Below are 20341 nucleotides of genomic sequence, written 5' to 3' on the forward strand. Positions count from 1 at the left end.
CCATACAGTCCCATTGGAGGTGTACAGTCAGTGGCTTTTAGTATAATCACAGAGTTGTGCATTCATCACCACAATGAATTTTAGAACGTTTTTATTACTTCAAAAAGAAAAACCCCATACCCTTTGGCAGTCACCTTTCAATTTCTTTATTCTTCCCCAGCCCTGTATAACCACTAATCTAATTCTGTCTCTATAGATTTATAGAGATAGATTTATTTATATTTAAAGAACACTAAACCACTACTATTAACTATAGTCCATAGTTTGCATTAGATGTATTTTTCCCATATACCACCCTATTATTAACACCTTGTACTTTTGACATTCATTTGTTCTAGTTCATGAAAGAGCATTCTTGTGTTTTTACTATTTACCACAGACATTGTCCACCACAGGGCTCACTGTTATACAGTCCCATGCTTTGCCTTCGAGCTTTCCTAGGATCATATTTTTTTAAAAAAACGTTTTTACCATACCAGTTAGAAATGGACATCTAGGCCTGGCCATGGTGTTACTGAGTCATCTTGCTAGCCTTGTGCTTGTTAAAAATAATTCAGTTTTTATTAGTGCTACATACTACGGAAAGAAACCTGAGTTTCAGGGCAGAGATTACGGAAAGGAGGACAGAAAGGGAACTAGTACCTATTATCTAAAAGGTATTAACTTGTACTAGGCACTGTATCACATAGTTCAAAGATACTTTCTCATTTTGTTTTCACAGCAGTCCTGGAGGTGGGTGTTATTATTTACATTAGACCTGGTGGGAAATTAGGTTTTAGTGAACTGAGTGAATGACCTGGAGTCAGAGTCCACCAAGTGGCAGGTCTTAAGCCCTCAGCGTCCTGGGATCTGTCTTCTGATGAGTGAGCTCTTTTCTATTTTGCTAACCTGCATTAGGATTTCACAGGCAATTTTCATCATCATCAACTACCTTACAATTATTGCTCATCAAATACGAATGGATGGTGATGCTACAGTGCCTCTAGGAAGGGGCTCATGGATCCCTGGCTTAGTGACTTCAGCTTTCAAGGTTGTCTTTGTATGAATAAAGCACAGGTGACTCAACCTGGATTTTAGGAGCCAGGAACATCTGCTTCCTGATTGCCTCTCTCTTTGCACTCCCTTCATGCTCTGCTTATCAGACTCAAGGGCTCTTTGTATCCTTTGCCAGTCTCACACTTCCTCCTCTCTCCATCCTTTTTCCTTGCTGTTCTCTTGTAAGAAGGCAGGGCCTCCCTGGTTCCCCTGGGCCAAGTCCAACACATTCTCTGAAACCTGGGCCATCCAGTGAGGCTCTCTTTCTTGGCCCAGCCTGACATCAGCTCCCCCTCTTCTGAACCCCCACTGCCCTGAGGTCCTCTTCCTGCACCCAGAGTTGCTTCCAAAGCACCCCTTTGCGATCTCTTCATTCCAGGATGCTCTTGTGTGGGTGCAATACCTGCCTTTATCTCTTTGGAAATAGATCCCATTCATCCTTCAAATGTTTCTTTAACATTTGGGAGTTTGTACCATTCTAGACATTGATTTTTTTTTTCTTTAGGTACATATTGTTTTCATCTCCTGTTGGCTGGATCCAAAATATATCTTGTCAGTTGAATCAGTCTTCCTGCAGTTTAGCTGGATGATCTCAGTGGTTGCTGCTGTTGAAAATTGTTGTTTCAGATAAGATTTAATGGATTTTTTTTGGTTGATGTTTTTATTTTTTTAAACTGGTCAAGTTCTAGCCTCCTTCCCAGCATCATTTTGCTTCCATCCTGGATGGCCTCTTTATATAATTTATAACATCTTTGTTTGCTGTCTTTTTCTCCCCTCCTAACTGTAGGTCCTTTTCTAACTGGGGCCTTGCTTGATTCTTCATTGTATCGTATATTCGAGGTGCTAGCAGAGCACCTTGCTGTGAATTGAAAGTAGATGTTGCTGATGTAAAATAACAGCTACAGCCAATACAGCTGGAGTTTCAGTTGTAGATCTTGTGAAACTTTATTAATTTATTTTTGCAACATTCCTCCTTCCCCTCTCCTCTCATCCGCCCTTCACCAGTAACTGCTAATCTGCTTTCTATCTCTGCCAATCTGCTATTTCTAGTCATCTCATAATACGATTTTTGTCCTTATGTGTCTTGCTTATTTCAGTGAGTGTAATGATTTCAAGGTTCTTCCATGTTGCAGCATGTATCATAACTTCATTTTTTCTTATGGCTGAAAAATATTCCATTGTCTGACACGTACCATCTTTTGTTTATCCATTCATTTGTTTATGGACACTTGGATTGTTTCCAGGCCTTTGCTGTGAAACTTAGGTGAAAGTTTTATACTTCTTAGCATTTGCTTTATTGAAAAGGTCCCTGGTGTTATTTTGCTTCTTGGTCACTTTTTATCTGCCCCGGATTGGTAGAAGCAAACAGGAACGGCTGTCTGACCACTGGGCATTCTAATGTGTGCTTCTTTGGACAAAACTGATTGATGCATCAAAACCAAAGTCTGTCAAGTGTTTTTCTCACCTTCCAGAAAGGCATGATTATCTTTACTGTGGCTATCAGTTTTGAACTTGTTAGCATTGTTTAAAACATTATCTCTTATTTCCATACCATTGACAAGAGTCTTACACGAGGGTCTCCTGGGTCGGCTTACACCCCTTTGTCTCACTGTACTGCTTGTCAATGGGAGGAAATTAAAACATATATGAGGAGTGTTTAAAGGAGAAGTTAATACAACTCCTACACATTAATTGTTTTCAGAAATAAAACTATACATTTGTTGGGAAGGTGCATAGCCACAGGTTTTATTCAGACTTTTCTAAGTGTTTGACTTCAAACAGCAGTTTGGATATAAACAACATGTCGTCTTGAAGTGTCAAGTAAAGTATGACATCTTTTAAGTTACAGTGAAATTAAAAGTACTGTGTAGTATGTTGCTATAAAAATGGCATCTGTAATAATATTTCACATCCTGACCAGAATTCAAAGTCTTGGGATGAACTTGTGAAATGTCAGCAGAAGGCAGGATAGCAGTTGAAGCAATCTTTTTTGGTTTTATTTTTATTTCATTGTGGTAACATACACATAATGTACAATATCCCCCCTCCTTTTTTTTTCTTTAACCATTTTTAAGTGTCCAGTTTTTTGGAATTAATCACATTTACAGTGTTGTGCTACCATCACCACCATCTGTTACCAAAACTTTTTCATCATCCCAAATAGAAACTGTCCCAATTAAGCATTAACTTCCCATTCCCCAACTGCACCCCAGTCACTGGTAACCTATATTCTAGTTTCTGATGCTGTGAATTTGACTATTCTCATTATTTCATGCAATCATAATAATTGTATTTCATACACTATTTGTTCTTTTGCATCTGGTTTATTTCACTCAGCCTAGTATTTTCAAAGTTCATCCATGTTGTTGCATATATCAGAACTTCGGTCCTTTTTATGAGGGGAATAGTATTCCGTTTTATGGAAACAACACATTTTGTTTATCCATTCATCGGTTGATGGCAACTTGGGCTGTTTCCACCTTTTGGCTCTTGTGAATAATGCTGCTACGAATGTTGGTGTGCAAGTATCTGTTTGAGTCCCTGTTTCAATTGTTTTGGGTATGGTAATACACCTAGAAGTGGGACTTCCATGTCATATGGTAATTGACTGGGAATTTCTTTTGTCTCTTTTGTTCACTGTTTTACTCCCAGCATCTAGAACAGTGTCCAGCACATAGTAGGTGCTCAATAAATATTTATCACATTCATGAGTGAATGAGTATCCCACTTGGAAAGCCTGATACTATACCTGAAGCAATCTAATGTAAATGTTAAATATCTGTGAATTCCTGTATTTTAGCTTTAAAACATATGAATTTTATACTTCATGCTATATGCTTCTTTATTATGGAAGCACTATTTAAATCACTTAGCATTAGGGGAAATTGAAGCTTCAGGAAGGTGCCCCTTGGTTATTCTGTATAGTTCCCATTCCCCACTTGGTCTTATTCTGGATGTTCCACCCCCACAGCATTCAGGATGTATATTCTAAGTTATAATTGATATTTAGGATGACCCTGAAGCTTTAAATGATCAGGAAAACAACATTCTTAATTTGTGCAATGTTCTTTGTAAAGCAGTGGAAAAGAATAATTTTAACCCTAAAGTTCTATTTCTTTCATTCCCACCTTCCCATCCACAGTTGGGGAAGCCTTTGCTTTTGTTAGAGAAGGTTATAGAACACAGCCACTTTTCTAAAAGGATAGCATAACTAAGTTAGACTATACTTTTTAAAAATAGGGAGTAATTTCAGGTTAGAGAGTACAGAAAAATATAAAAGTATTCTGACATAAGACATGTTAAAAAAATGATTAGCAAGGTCCAGGTTTGATTCCTGTCTTTGTCTGTGTCATGTCCATTTCCTGTAGGACCAGCCTTGTGCCTTGCATGTTGGAAATATGGTGTGAACCTCGCTTGGTGCTATGTGTGTGATTTGGGGTGCCTGAGTGCTGTGGTTTTGGAATTGCCGGGCAGTCATTATTTTGCAGTTCTCTAATGAAGAAAATCACTCCCCATCTTTCATTGAGTTCTGCCAGTCAACTGGGTGAGGTTTATCCCTTAGTCTAGACACAAATTCAGTGGTCACCAAAGCTAAATCACCATCTTTTGTCTTGTCAAGGAAGGGATAGGATTCTCAGTAGCGTCTTCTCCTGTGCTGGGAAATACGGTGGTATGTGGAAAATAGATATGGTGATCAAGGAAGCTGAATACGATGTACAACACATGCTTCTGCAGGTGCTGGAAGGCAGGGGTCCCATGAAAACCAGGTGTACACCCCGTGGCCTTTTCCAGATAGACTCAGACATGCAATCTCCTGTCTGCTGTATCTGTTGGTTGAAGCCAATTCAAGGAGAGCTGGGGGGGCAGCATAGACTCCCCTGCCCCTTCAACAGGAGGAGTGTCAAATTTGTAGATATATTTTAAAACATCCAGAGGATCCTAGTGGAGAAAGAGCCATTCATATCTACCTGAGACATGGGATGTAGATAATTTTTGTCATGTGGGAACTATTGTTGTCATATTTGGGTCTTACCTGAAGCCACTCCTGTTTCCTTCCCCAGCATCTCACACCCCTAGACCATCGTCCTCACTACAGTGCATCGTGATTGATGGTTTGCTTTAAAGTTTACGGACTGTACAAGATTGTATGTAACCTCTCGTTTATTAACATAATCCAAATGCTTAAGAATAGTGCCTCAGTGTTCAACCAATACTTCTTGAGTTGAATATTGAATTAACCTGATGTATACCATGTGCATGGGCACTCAAGCTGTAACATGCCAACTTTTGCTTGAATTTTATCACTGGATACAAGAACCCTTTGGGAATCCTTACTCTAAAAGGAATCCAAACTGGCTGGGCAGTGATCACCAGCCTGTCATGGTTCCAGCTGGTCCCTGATTTCTTTGGGGTTTCACCTGAGCCGTTTCATAAATAACAAAGGCCTTGTTGTAACTTGGTTTATGGTAAGCAGCAGATACAGGGCTCCACAAATATAAAAGTCTGCCTTTTGGGGAGGATAGACTGAAACTTCCTATTTTCATTGTAATTAGTCAGCCCTTTGTCATGACAGGCTGTTGATCTAGCATTCTATACTCTTCTGGATGACTGCAGTCTTCCTTTGTTCAGTGCAGAGTCTGATTCCATCAGGTCTTTGTGTCGGAACAGTGTGTGTTAGTGTAGATGTGCGAGGCTGGTGAAAGTTGCTATTTAATGATGTACATCAAGGCACATCATGATGCAGCCTTTGAGTAAGAGTTGCAGAGTGCTTTGTCCATTGTGTCTCAAATCTCTAAGGACCCTGAGAGGCTGAGATAATAAATAATCCACCTGTGAATAGTGGTGGGGTGAGGGAGGGGATCAGTCCGATTGTATAGCTCTGGGCCATACGAGGGGGTTAATGGAGACAAGAGTTGAATTTCTCACTCCCAGTCCTTCTGTGGCTCGTAGAAAATATCCCTCTTGTATTGTTTTACTACAAACATTGAGTATCTGAATTGACAAGCTCCCCAATTAACAGCAAGGTGAAAGTAAACCCAGAAACTTTAAAATACTTTTTATTCTGGGTTATGGTTGTTACATAGAGGATATGATGTGAAGAAGGCATGCGTTTTAGAGAGACACTTCTCAGCAGGAAATGCATTCTTTTTACCTAGTTGGGGTAGGGACTGCTTATTTTAAGGGCACAGGTTAAGTGGTAGCTTTATCTTTCTCTTCCCAGCAGTTTCTCAGTGATTGTTGTGCTGAGTGCTTTGGGCTCTCACTCTCAGATGTCAGGCAGTAAAAGTTTTATAAACAGTGGGCACCCTGAACATAGTCCAGGGCTTGGCAATAGTTTTCAGAATTGGTTAATGTTGTAACATTTAGGTGTGGGCTTCCTTTTTTCTTTTCTTTTCTTTTCTTTCTTTTTTTTTTAATTTGTGACAGAGCTGGAGGTCCAGCTTGCATTCAGCTGTTGGGGATGTGAGCAGAATCTGTAGCACAGTAAAACCTAACCACTTCTCATCAGAAAAAGGAAGAAAAAAATAAATGTTAAATTGCAGTGATGTCATGCTGGGCTCCAGCACAGACGGGCTTTCATATTGAAAAGGGCATTAGTGAAATCTGTTGATTGATGGCTCTGTTCACACGTGGGACTAACCAGCAGTTACAGATACAAACACAGTCTTTGTATAACCAAAGGGTAGGAATGCATGAGTTTTATGATAGATGTAGTTTACCTAGCAATACCTTGAGTCTTACAGACTGAAATCCTCAAGGAGCCTTGTTAGATCTTTCTGTAGTCATGATATATTACAGTAGCTGTCCCATTGCTAATTCTCTTTGAGACATGACATTAACTGAAGGTAAACCCAGGCTGTAGTGGTGAGAAATATCTACTTGTTGAAGATGGGTTGTAGTGCAGTTAGAACAAGGATAGTTGTTCCTGTGACCCTGAAATATGAACGGAAAGTAGGATTCCAGTCCTAGGTGTATACTCCAAAGAATTAAATGCACGGGCTCACCTCTCTCTCTTAAGTAAGCCACTTTGACAGGTGATCTCACTGCCCTCCCTCCTACGTGGGACCTGACTCCCAGGGGTGTAAATCTTCATGGCAACGCAGGATATGACTCCCGAAGATGAGTCTGGCCCTGGCTTTGTGGGATTGAGAACATCTTCTTGACCAAAAGGGGGATGCGAAATGAAAATGAAATAAAGTTTCAGTGGCTGAGAGATTTCAAATGGAGTCGAGAGGTCACTCTGGTGGACATTCTTATGCACTATATAGATAACACTTTTTAGGTTTTAATGTGTTGGAATAGCTAGAAATAAATGCCTGAAATTACCAAACTCCAACCCAGTAACCTTGACTCTTGAAGACAATTTTATAACAATGTAGGTTACAAGGGGTGACAGTGTGATTGGGAAAACCCTGTGGATTGCACTCCCTTTATCCAGAGTATGGATTGATGAGTAGAAAAATGGGTACAAAAACCAAATGAAAAAAACAGGGTGGGATGGGGGGGATGATTCGGGAGTTCTTTTTTATTTTTATTTTTTATTCTTATTCTGATTCTTTCTGGTGTAAGGAAAATGTTCAAAAATAGATTGGGGTGATGAATGCACAAATATATGATGGTGCTGTGAACAGTTGATTGTACACCATGGATGATTGTATGGTATGTGAATATTTCTCAATAAAACTGAATTTAAAAAAAAAAAAAAAAGCACAGGCTCAAACAGATCCTTGGACACCAACGTTCCACATTCTTCACGATAGCCAAAAGGTGGAAGCAGCCCAAGTATCTGATAGCTGAGTGGATAAAGAAAATGTGGTATATCCATAGAGTGGACTATTATTCAGCCTTAAAAAGAAACGAAGCTCTGTAACATGGATGAACTTTGAAGACATTATGCTGTAGTGAAAAAATTCATACACAAAAAGGTAAAAATTGTTATGATTCCACTTTCATGAAATATCTAGAATTAGAAAATTCATAGTGATAGGAAGTAGATGAGAATTTACTTGGGGATGGGAGAAGGGGGGAATGGGGGATTGTGACATAACGGGTGTTCAGGGTGATGAAGAATTTTCGCTAATGGATGGTGGTGATGGTAGCACGACATTGTATAAAATTCAGTGGCATTAATTACATTTACATAAAAATGGGATAGTTTGTTATATATATATGTTACCACAATATAAAATAAATAAATTTTTTAAAAAAGCAAAGTGGGAAAGGTAGTGAAGAGGACCCTAGAGTCTAAGGAAAAGCACCCTGCCCACCATTACTTTGGTATGCTGGGAACAGAGCTCACATAGTTGTTGGGAGATCTGAGTTCTAGTTCTGCTTCTTTCCCGCTACTGATATTACCCTGACCAGGTTGAATTTATCCTTTCTGGCCCTCAGTTTTTCATCTGCAGAATGAATAGGGTTGAAATCAACGAACCCTAAGCGTAAACATTCTATAATCCTGCCTAGAATCATTTAATCTCGAGGGACTACTAGTTAAGCTGTAACTATCCCTTTATTTTAAAATTTTAGGTCATGGTTGGTTACTGCAAAGGAGAGGCTAGGCCTGCTTATTATTGTGCCTAAGGGCCTCCTCCCGAATGCCTCTTTGTTGCTCAGATGTGGCCCTCTTTCTCTACCTAAGCCAACTTGGCAGGTGAAATCACTGCCCTCCCCCTTATGTGGGATCTGACACCCAGGGGAGTAAATCTCCCTGGCAACGTGGAATATGACTCCTGGGAAGGAATCTGGACCTGGCATCATGGGATGAAGAACATCTTCTTGACCAAAAGGGGGATGTGAAAGGAAATTAAATCAGTTTCAGTGGCAGAGAGATTCCAAAAGGAGTCGAGAGGTCACTCTGGTGGGCACTCTTACGCACAATATAGACAACCCTTTTTAGGTTCTAATGAATTGGGGTAGCTAGCAGTAAATACCTGAAACTATCGAACTATAACCCAGAACCCTTGAATCTTGAAGACATTTGTATAAAAATGTAGCTTATGAAGGGTGGCAATGTGATTGGAAAGACATGTGGACCACACTCCCCTTCGTCCATTGTATGGATGGATGAGTAGAAAAAAAAAGAGCCCCCAGTGATCTTTTTTACTTCTAATTTCTCTTTTTTGACTTTAATTTTTTTTTTTTTAATCTTCATTTTACTGAGATATATTCACATACCACGCAGTCATACAAAACAAATCGTACTTTCGATTGTTTACAGTACCATTACATAGTTGTACATTCATCACCCAAATCAATCCCTGACACCTTCATTAGCACACACACAAAAATAACAAGAATAATAATTAGAGTGAAAAAGAGCAATTGAAGTAAAAAAGAACACTGGGTACCTTTGTCTGTTTGTTTCCTTCCCCTATTTTTCTACTCATCCATCCATAAACTAGACAAAGTGGAGTGTGGTCCTTATGGCTTTCCCAATCCCATTGTCACCCCTCATAAGCTACATTTTTATACAACTGTCTTCGAGATTCATGGGTTCTGGGTTGTAGTTTGATAGTTTCAGGTATCCACCACCAGCTACCCCAATTCTTTAGAACCTAAAAAGGGTTGTCTAAAGTGTGCATAAGAGCGCCCACCAGAGTGACCTCTTGGCTCCTTTTGGAATCTCTCTGCCACTGAAGCTTATTTCATTTCCTTTCACATCCCCCTTTTGGTCAAGAAGATGTTCTCCGTCCCACGATGCCAGGTCTACATTCCTCCCCGGGAGTCATATTCCACGTTGCCAGGGAGATTCACTTCCCTGGGTGTCTGATCCCACGTAGGGGGGAGGGCAGTGATTTCACCTTTCAAGTTGGCTTAGCTAGAGAGAGAGGGCCACATCTGAGCAACAAAGAGGCATTCGGGAGGAGGCTCTTAGGCACAACCATAGGGAGGCCTAGCCTCTCCTTTGCAGCAACCGTCTTCCCAAGGGTAAAACCTGTGGTAGAGGGCTCAACCCATCAAACCACCAGTCCCCTATGTCTGTGGTCATGTTAGCAACCATGGAGGTGGGGTAGGCGAATACCCCTGCATTCTCCACAGGCTCCTCAAGGGGGCACTACATCTTTTTTTTTCCTTGTTTTTCTTTTTCTTTTTTTTTTTTTTTAACTTTCCCTTCTTTTTTAAATCAACTGTATGAAAAAAAAAGTTAAAAAGAAAACAAACATACAATAAAAGAACATTTCAAAGAGACCATAACAAGGGAGTAAGAAAAAGACAACTAACCTAAGATAACTGCTTAACTTCCAACATGTTCCTACTTTACCCCAAGAAAGTTACCTAATATAGCAACATTTCTGTGAACTTGCTCCTACTATATCCATCAGAAATTAACAGACCATAGTCATTCCTGGGCATCCCCAGAACGTTAAATAGCTTATCTGTTCTTCTTGGATTATTGTTCCCCCTTCCTTAATTGCTCTCTATTGCTAGTTCCCCTACATTCTACATTATAAACCATTTGTTTTACATTTTTCAAAGTTCACATTAGTGGTAGCATATAATATTTCTCTTTTTGTGCCTGGCTTATTTCGCTCAGCATTATGTCTTCAAGGTTCATCCATGTTGTCATATGTTTCACGAGATCGTTCCTTCTTACTGCTGCGTAGTATTCCATCGTGTGTATATACCACATTTTATTTATCCACTCATCTGTTGAAGGACATTTGGGTTGTTTCCATCTCTTGGCAATTGTGAATAATGCTGCTATGAACATTGGCGTGCAGATATCTGTTCGTGTCACTGCTTTCTGACCTTCCGGGTATATACCGAGAAGAGCAATCGCTGGATCGAATGGTAACTCTATATCTAGTTTTCTAAGGAACTGCCAGACTGACTTCCAGAGTGGCTGAACCATTATACAGTCCCACCAACAATGAATAAGAGTTCCAATTTCTCCACATCCCCTCCAGCATTTGTAGTTTCCTGTTTGTTTAATGGCAGCCATTCTAACCGGTGTTAGATGGTATCTCATTGTGGTCTTAATTTGCATCTCTCTAATAGCTAGTGAAGCTGAACATTTTTTCATGTGTTTCTTGGCCATTTGTATTTCCTCTTCAGAGAACTGTCTTTTCATATCTTTTGCCCATTTTATAATTGGGCCGACTATACTATTGTCATTGAGTTGTAGGATTTCTTTATATATGCAAGATATCAGTCTTTTGTCAGATCCATGGTTTCCAAAAATTTTTTCCCATTGAGTTGGCTGCCTCTTTACCTTTTTGAGAAATTCCTTTGAGGTGCAGAAACTTCTAAGCTTGAGGAGTTCCCATTTATCTATTTTCTCTTTTGTTGCTTGTGCTTTGGGTGTAAAGTCTAGGAAGTGGCCGCCTAATACAAGGTCTTGAAGATGTTTTCCTACATTATCTTCTAGGAGTTTTATGGTACTTTCTTTTATATTGAGATCTTTGGTCCATTTTGAGTTAATTTTTGTGTAGGGGGTGAGGTAGGGGTCCTCTTTCATTCTTTTGGATATGGATATCCAACTCTCCCAGCCCCATTTGTTGAAAAGACCATTATGACTCAGTTCAGTGACTTTGGGGGCCTTATCAAAGATCAGTTGGCCATAGATCTGAGGGTCTATCTCTGAATTCTCAATTCGATCCCATTGATCTATATGTCTATCTTTGTGCCAGTACCATGCTGTTTTGGCAACTGTGGCTTTATAATAAGCTTCAAAGTTAGGGAGTGTAAGTCCTCCCACTTCGTTTTTCTTTTTTAGAGTGTCTTTAGCAATTCGAGGCATCTTCCCTTTGCAAATAAATTTGATAACTAGCTTTTCCAAGTCTGCAAAGTAGGTTGTTGGAATTTTGATTGGGATTGCATTGAATCTGTAGATGAGTTTGGGTAGAATTGATGTCTTAATGACATTTAGTCTTCCTATCCATGAACATGGAATCTTTTTCCATCTTTTAAGGTCCCCTTCTATTTCTTTTAGTAGAGTTATGTAGTTTTCTTTGTATAGGTCTTTTACATCTTTGGTTAAGTTTATTCCTAGGTACTTGTTTTTTTAGTTGCTATTGAAAATGGTATCTTTTTCTTGAGTGTCTCTTCAGTTTCTTCATTTCTAGCATATAGAAACATTACTGACTTATGTGCATTAACCTTATATCCCGCTACTTTGCTAAATTTGTTTATTAGCTCTAGTAGGTGTATCGTTGATTTCTCAGGGTTTTCTAGATATAAGATCATATCATCTGCAAACAATGACAGTTTTACTTCTTCTTTTCCAATTTGGATGCCTTTTATTTCTTTGTCTTGCCGGATTGCCCTGGCTAGCACTTCCAGCACAATGTTGACTAACAGTGGTGACAGCGGGCATCCTTGTCTTGTTCCTGATCTTAGAGGGAAGGCTTTCAGTCTCTCACCATTGAGTACTATGCTGGCTGTGGGTTTTTCATATATGCTCTTTATCATGTTGAGGAAGTTTCCTTCAATTCCTACCTTTTGAAGTGTTTTTATCAAAAAACGGATGTTGGATTTTGTCAAATGCTTTTTCAGATCTATTGAGATGATCAATTGATTTTTTCCTTTTGACTTGTTAATGTGTTGTAATACATTGATTGATTTTCTTATGTTGAACCATCCTTGCATGCCTGGAATAAACCCCACTTGGTCATGGTGTATGATTTTTTTAATGTGTCTTTGGATTCGATTTGCAAGTATTTTGTTGAGGATTTTTGCATCTATATTCATTAGGGAGATTGGCCGGTAGTTTTCCTTTTTTGTAGCATCTTTGCCTGGTTTTGGTATTAGATTGATGTTAGCTTCATAAAATGAGTTAGGTAATGTTCCATTTTCTTCAATGTTTTGAAAGAGTTTGAGTAAGATTGGTGTCAGTTCTTTCTGGAAAGTTTGGTAGAATTCCCCTGTGAAGCCATCTGGCCCTGGGCATTTATTTGTGGGAAGATTTTTGATGACTGATTGGATCTCTTTGCTTGTGATGGGTTGGTTGAGGTCTTCTATTTCTTCTCTGGTCAGTCTAGGTTGTTCATATGTTTCCAGGAAATTGTCCATTTCCTCTACATTATCCAGTTTGTTGCCATACAGTTGTTCATAGTATCCTCTTATAATTTTTTTAATTTCTTCAGGATCTGCAGTTATGTCACCTTTTTCATTCATTATTTTGTTTATATGGGTCTTCTCTCTTTTTGATTTTGTCAGTGTAGCTAGGAGCTTGTCAATCTTGTTGATCTTCTCAAAGAACCAACTTTTGGTGATATTTATCCTCTCTATTGTTTTTTTGTTCTCTATGTCATTTATTTCTGCTTTAATCCTTGTTATTTCTTTTCTTGTACTTGGTTTAGGATTGGTTTGCTGTTCATTTTCTAGCTTCTTCAGTTGATCCATTAGTTCTTTGATTTTGGCTCTTTCTTCCTTTTTAATATATGCGTTTAGTGCTGTAAATTTCCCCCTTAGCACTGCTTTTGCTGCATCCCATAGGTTTTGGTATGTTGTGTTCTCATTTTCATTCGTCTCTATATATTTAGCAATTTCTCTTGCTATTTCTTCTTTAACCCACTGATTGTTTAGGAGTGTGTTGTTTAACCTCCAGGTATTTGTGAATTTTCTAAGTCTCTGATGGTTATTGACTTCTAATTGTATTCCATTGTGGTCAGAGAATGTGCTTTGAATAATTTCAATCTTTTTAAATTTAGTGAGGCTTGTTTTATGTCCCAGCATATGATCTATTCTGGAGAAAGTTCCATGAGCACTAGAAAAGTATGTGTATCCTGGTGATTTGGGATGTAATGTCCTGTTTATGTTTAACATAGTCTGTTAAATCTAATTCATTTATCAGATTGTTTAGGTTTTCAATTTCCTTATTGGTCTTCTGTCTGGTTGATCTATCTATAGGAGAGAGTGATGTGTTGAAGTCTCCCACAATTATTGTGGAAACATCAATTGCTTCCTTTAGTTTTGCCAGTGTTTCTCTCATGTATTTTGTGGCACCTTGATTGGGTGCATAGACATTTGCGATTGTTATTTCTTCTTGCTGAATTGCCCCTTTTATTAGTATGTAGTGGCCTTCTTTGTCTCTCAAAACATCCCTGCATTTGAAGTCTATTTTATCTGAGATTAATATTGCTACACCTGCTTTTGGCTGTAGCTTGCATGAAATATTTTTTTCCGTCCTTTCACTTTCAGTTTCTTTGTGTCCCTGTGTCTAAGATGAGTCTCTTGTATGCAACATATTGATGGTTCATTTTTTTTGATCCATTCTGCGAATCTATATCTTTTAATTGGGGAGTTTAATCCATTTACATTCAACGTTATAACCGTGAAGGCATTTCTTGATCAGCCATCTTATCCTTTGGTTTATGTTTGTCATATTTTTCCCCTCTGTCTATTAATATCCTTTATTGTACCCATACCGAATCTCTTTAGTACTGAACCTTTCTGCAAGTCTCTCTCTCCTTTCTTTGTTCCTCTGTCTGTAGGGCTCCCTTTAGTATCTCCAGTAGGGCAGGTCTCTTGTTAGCAAATTCTCTCAGCATTTGTTTGTCTGTGAAAAATTTAAGCTCTCCCTCAAATTTGAAGGAGAGCTTTGCTGGATAAGTATTCTTGGCTGGAAATTTTTCTCACTCAGAATTTTAAATATATCGTGCCACTGCCTTCTCGCCTCCATGGTGGCTGCTGAGTAGTCACTACTTAGTCTTATGCTGTTTCCTTTGTATGTGGTGAATTGCTTTTCTCTTGCTGCTTTCAGAACTTGCTCCTTCTCTTCTGTTTGACAGTGTGATCAGTATATGTCTCGGAGTGGGTTTATTTGGATTTATTCTATTTGGGGTTCGCTGAGCATTTATGATTTGTGTATTTATGTTGTTTAGAAGATTTGGGAAGTTTTCCCCAACAATTTCTTTGAATACTCTTCCTAGACCTTTACCCTTTTCTTCCCCTTCTGGGACACCAATGAGTCTTATATTCGGACGTTTCATATTATCTATCATATCCCTGAGGTCCATTTCGAGTTTTTCAATTTTTTTCCCCATTCTTTCTTTTATGCTTTCATTTTCCCTTCTGTCATCTTCGAGGTCACTGATTCGTTGTTCAACTTCCTCTAGTCTTGTACTATGAGTGTCCAGAATCTTTTTAATTTGGTCAACAGTTTCTTTAATTTCCATAAGATCATCCATTTTTTTATTTAGTCTTGCAATGTCTTCTTTATGCTCTTCTAGGGTCTTTGATTTCCTTTGTCTCCCGTACTATGGTCTCATTGTTCATCTTTAGTTCTTTGAGTAGCTGCTCTAGGTGCGTGTCTCTTCTGGTCTTTGATTTGGGTGCTTGGGCTTGGGTTATCCATATCGTCTGTTTTTTCATATGCTTTATAATTTTCTGTTGTTTTGGCCTCGTGGCATTTGCTGAACTTGATAGGGTTCTTTTAGGATTTGTAGACCAATTGAAGTCCTTATCTCTAATTTATCAGATCTACAGCTTCGTGGAGTACACTTTCTCTAACTAACCAGCAGGTGGCGTCCACGAGCCACCTGTTCTCCAGAAGCCAGTTCTCCCCTGCTTAGCCTTTTTGGTGAGTGGGGGAGTGAGTCTTGTGGGGTCCAATTGGTGTACCAAGCTTGCGTGTGTAGTTGGTGTTGCCTGCCCTGTATAGGGGGTGTGTTTCTGGGCAGTCAGGGAGGGGGGGGGTGGCTCTAACAATCAATCTCCCTGGTGATCCTAGAGTTTTAAGGCTGCTGCAATAGTCTAATCCTTCAGTTCAGTGCTGCCACAGTTTGTCTCTGCCACTGACCCACAAGTCCCTGGTATTGGTGTATGGCTCCTGAGACTTGCAAGTGGGCCCCTCTTCCAGGCTGTGCACCCCGGGTCCTCTGTTGAGGGATGACTTTGCTATGTCACAGGTGAGTGCCGTCCCCCCAGGGCAGTTCTGGGCTGCTGGGCTGTGTAGGGAGGCACCCAGTCTGCTGAAATGATGGCTGAATGGGGCTTTGTTAATTCACACTGCTCTACCTTCCCAACTCTGGGACAATCAGCTGAGGTTGCAGGGAAGGCTAATGTCCATGCCCAGTTTTGTGGTGTGTGCCTGTTATCTGAAGCACTTCCGTCACACTGGGTTGTCTGGGGCAGTTCTGGGCTATGGGGCTGGTGATGGGCAGGAGTGTTTCCTGTCCACCAGGATGATGGCTGTGAGCGGACACCCCCCTTTTCTTGGGAAGTTGTGGTGTTTAGTGAATTTTCTCAGCCACTGGATTATTGCGTTTTGTCTCAGAGCTCTCCTAGTTCTGCTCTTGACTGACCTGCCCAAATTGCAGGTCTTTGAAGCTTTCTGTATTGGGCTTCTTAGAGTAATTGTTTTAGAAAAAAAAAAAAGGATTAAAAAAAAAAAAAAAATGGCCCTCCTCAGAGATCTAATGGGTTATTGAAATGCTAAGAGACAAAGCAACCAGGGCCATTAAGGAAAGGTCCACAGGGCAGAGAGATCAGCTTTTCTTCGGGATTTGCATATGCGCCTCAGGGCCCGAGCTCGGGCCTGAGCTCTGCCCTTCCCCCTTCCACGCTCACCAGAACTCCAAAAATCCTCCACTTTTATTTTGGAGTTTATCGTGTTGTTTTTTTTCTATGCCTGTCTCCTCTCTGCTGGGCTGGGTGCTCTCAGATTCTCTGGTGTCTGGTCTCCGTCTGTCTATGGTTGGAGTTTGGATCAGCAGAATGAGTTTCCGATAAGGGCTGCCACTGCAGTTCTCCCTTCTCCTTCCCGGAGCTGACAGCCCCTCCTCCCACGGGACTGAGCCTGGCAGGGAGGGGTGCGGGTCCCCTGGCCGCAAAAACTTACAGATTTCGCTGATCTCAGCAGTTCCACGTTTTCATGAGTGTTGTATGAAGTATACCCAAAGTCAGATTGCTCTGTGGTGTCCAGTCCACGCAGTTCCTGGCTTTCTACCTCCTTTCCTGGAGGAGTAACTAAAACATACAGCTCACCAGTCTGCCATCTTGCCCCGCCTCCTTGACTTTAATTTTTATCTTATTACTTCTGTGTGTGTGGTAATGAAGATATTCAAAAATTAATTTTGGTGATGTACGCATAACTATATGACGGTACTGTCACAATTGAATGTACACTTTGTATGACTGTATGGAATCTCAATAATAAAATAATAAAATAAAATAAAATTTAGGTGATAGTAAAGTGATGGCAAAGCAAGCTAAAGACTAAATTTAAATCATAGCTTAATCGTTTCTTCCATTGATCCATCCATTATATGCTTGTTAAGCACCCACATATAAGTCACTGTGCTTGACCTCAGGAAAACAAAGACAGATAAGATGACCCCTTTACTTTCTTTATTTTTTTTAAAATTAATTTTATTGAGATATAGTCACATACCATGCAGTCGTACAAAAGAAGTCATATATTTGATTGTCCACATTCATCACCAAAATCAATCCCGGACACCTTCATTACCACACACACAAAAATAACAAGAATAATAATTAAAGTGGAAAAGAGCAATTAAGGTAAAAAAGAACACTGGGTGCCTTTGTTTGTTTGTTTGTTTTTTTCCTTTCCCCATTTTTCTACTCATTCATCCATAAACTAGACAAAGGGGAGTGTGGTCCATATGACTTTCCCAATCACATTGTCACCCCTCATAAGCTACATTTTTATACAATCTTCAAGATTCATGGGTTCTGGGTTGTAGTTTGATAGTTTCAGGTATCTACCACCAGCTACCCCAATTCATTAGAACCTAAAAAGGGTTGTCTATATTGTTCATGAGAGTGTCCACCAGAGTGACCTCTCGGCTCCTTTTGGAATCTCTCTGCCACTGAAGCTTATTTCATTTTCTTTCACTTCCCCCTGAGCCCTTTACTTTCAAAGCGGTTAAAATCTAGTATAGGAGATAGACAAGTAAACAAAAGCAAATGCAGTGCAATTGCCTCTAACAAGTGTTGGGGAAGAAGGGATGATCCTAGGTGTTTGGGAGACGAAGTTCGATGATCAGAGAAGGCTTCCCTGAAGAAGAGATACTTAAGCTGGGACTTGAGGGGGAAATTAGGATTCTCCAGAGAGGCATTCCCAGTGGGGAGCAAAATATACAAAGGCAAGGAGAATCAAAAACGGCCACATTCATAAATCGGCAAGGTAAGTCAGTTTGTCTTCAGGGGGGAGCTTGCTGAGCAGTTGTCTGATGAGATCTGAGTGCAGGGATCATTCAGAAAGGTGACTTAAGACCTCCTAGATGTTTCTGTTCTGTGGGATGTTGATTTCTGGGTTAAGATTATTTTTAGAGTTTTAGTGGATGCTGGATTCTTGCAGGGGGTGTGATGTTTCTGTCTACACAGAACCTCCTCTGCTTTTGTGTCCCTGCTGTGGTGGTTTCCCGAGGATCTTGGGCTGCTGAGTTGGCTGGCTTACTGTGGAGAAGCCTCTTCTTTGTCTTACAGAAATGCCCCACGGTGGGGTGGCACGGGTTACTGAGGGCTGCAGGGGGGTGCCAGACTTGGGAAGAGTCTCATCTCGGACCTGCCTGCTGGGCACCCTTCATTAGGCTTGTTTCCTAATAGTGCCAGGACTCGGTTTCTCTTGAGAAAAGTGGAATTTTGAAAATGAATGTAGGGACAGCTTCTGTCACATCAGATGCTTAAGATGCAATATCTGTTACTATCATTGGAAAAATTAATGTGGCGCAGATCTTATATGATACAGTTTCTTGTTTAGCAAACAACCACATACCAAACCATCAGTATAAGGCACATGTAGCTTTTGTTTTTGTTTTAAATTGTCAGTGTAATCTTTTTAAAGTTTTTAATTGTCAATGTAATCTGATTAGAGTCCACTGAAGCTTGATTCAATTTTCTATTCTTATCATACAAAAATATTTTCTTGTCTATACTGGGTTAGTTACAAAATGGATTAAAAATATATGTCAGTATGGGAGTATTAAGTGTTCAAGAAGTATGGTGCGTACAACAGATAGATAGAATATTATGGCAGATGTGACAAAATATGAAAAGTGGGTGGGGGGTTGCTGGAGTTCTCTGTACGGGCTTCATATTATTTTTGCAACTGTCATATAAGTTTGACATTTTTTCATAATAAAATGTTTATTCATAGAAACTTTATCTCAATATAGGATTTATTCTTTAAGAACGCATTCTTGACCAAATGTGTCAGGTATCCAAAAATTTTCTCTGAACTCATTTATGACCTTGGGCAAATCAGCCTACCTCTTTTGTCTTTAAGTTCTCCCGCACCATGAGGGAGTTGAGTCAGTCTTTTAAGGTCCATCCCAGTTCAGATATTGTATGATCGGATGAAACTGTGATTTCTACTCTGTTTATTTATATAGCTATATACTTGTATTTCTATAGCATGGATCATTGTGATCACCAAAACTGTTCTCACTAACAACTGTCTGCAGTGAATCTAGGAGTGGTTTATTGCTACTTTCATTGAGAATTTCATATGGCTCAACCATTGTATGAAGGAGTTTACTTACATTATCCCATTAACTACTTAGGGTAACCCTGTGAGGTAGATACAGTTATTTCCATCTTATTGATGAAGGAACCAGAGGCTCTGACAATTTAAATAACCAGCCTGAGCGCACCCAGGTGATAATGGTGAAGCTGGGGTTTGAACCCAGATCTCCTTGTTCCAAAGTCTACATTCTCTATTGTGACCCATGACCTCAACAAGCATAATTATTACTCTACAGTGTGTCTTGTGTACATAGCAGACGTGGAATAACGCCTTGTAAAAAGACAGACCTCACTCCCTGAAAGCAATCTGTTCTACAGTTTAAACTATGACGGAAAAGGGAGGTACCTTCTGGTACGTTGACTAATGGGCCATGAATTTTAATATATCATTCGACAGTGCATCATACATAGGAAGACAGTATAATTCTCCATAATATGAAGGGACCTACAAACCACCTATTTAATAAGTAATGAAACCCTGACGCTTTGACCCAACCCACTTGCCTTTGAATTCTGCCTCATAAGCTACGGTAGCTGTTCTTAAAAAGTGAGGGTCTTGGCAGGTCCCTTTGCCTGGGGGCTTGTGTCCCTAAAGTTAGAATACCATTCAGCTCTCAGCCTAGTTTTCATCTCAGAAAGTGATTTTCTGCTCTTCCATTTTAAATTAGTCCCTGTCACTCACTATCTCATCATATGCTCTTCTAAGTCTCTATGCAGCATATAGTACCATAGGATATTTTTCTCGTTTATTTACCTGTTCATTTTGGCTGCTCCCCTCCTTAGAAGGAAGCTCAGTGAGAGCAGAGACATTTTCTCTTATTCACTGCTCTATCTCCTGCAGCTGGGGTAGTGGTTGCTCATAGTAGGCTCT

At 39.8% G+C, this 20341-nt stretch overlaps 1 protein-coding gene across 3 annotated transcripts in view; it reads left to right on the top strand.

Annotated features, from left to right (window-relative positions):
• TIAM2 (TIAM Rac1 associated GEF 2) overlaps window positions 1-20341 on the top strand; it is a 337029-nt gene that overhangs the window by 142051 nt on the left and 174637 nt on the right. The window lies entirely within an intron of this gene.

The sequence above is a fragment of the Choloepus didactylus genome, chromosome 2, assembly GCF_015220235.1.
Source record: "Choloepus didactylus isolate mChoDid1 chromosome 2, mChoDid1.pri, whole genome shotgun sequence".
NCBI lineage: Eukaryota > Metazoa > Chordata > Mammalia > Pilosa > Megalonychidae > Choloepus > Choloepus didactylus.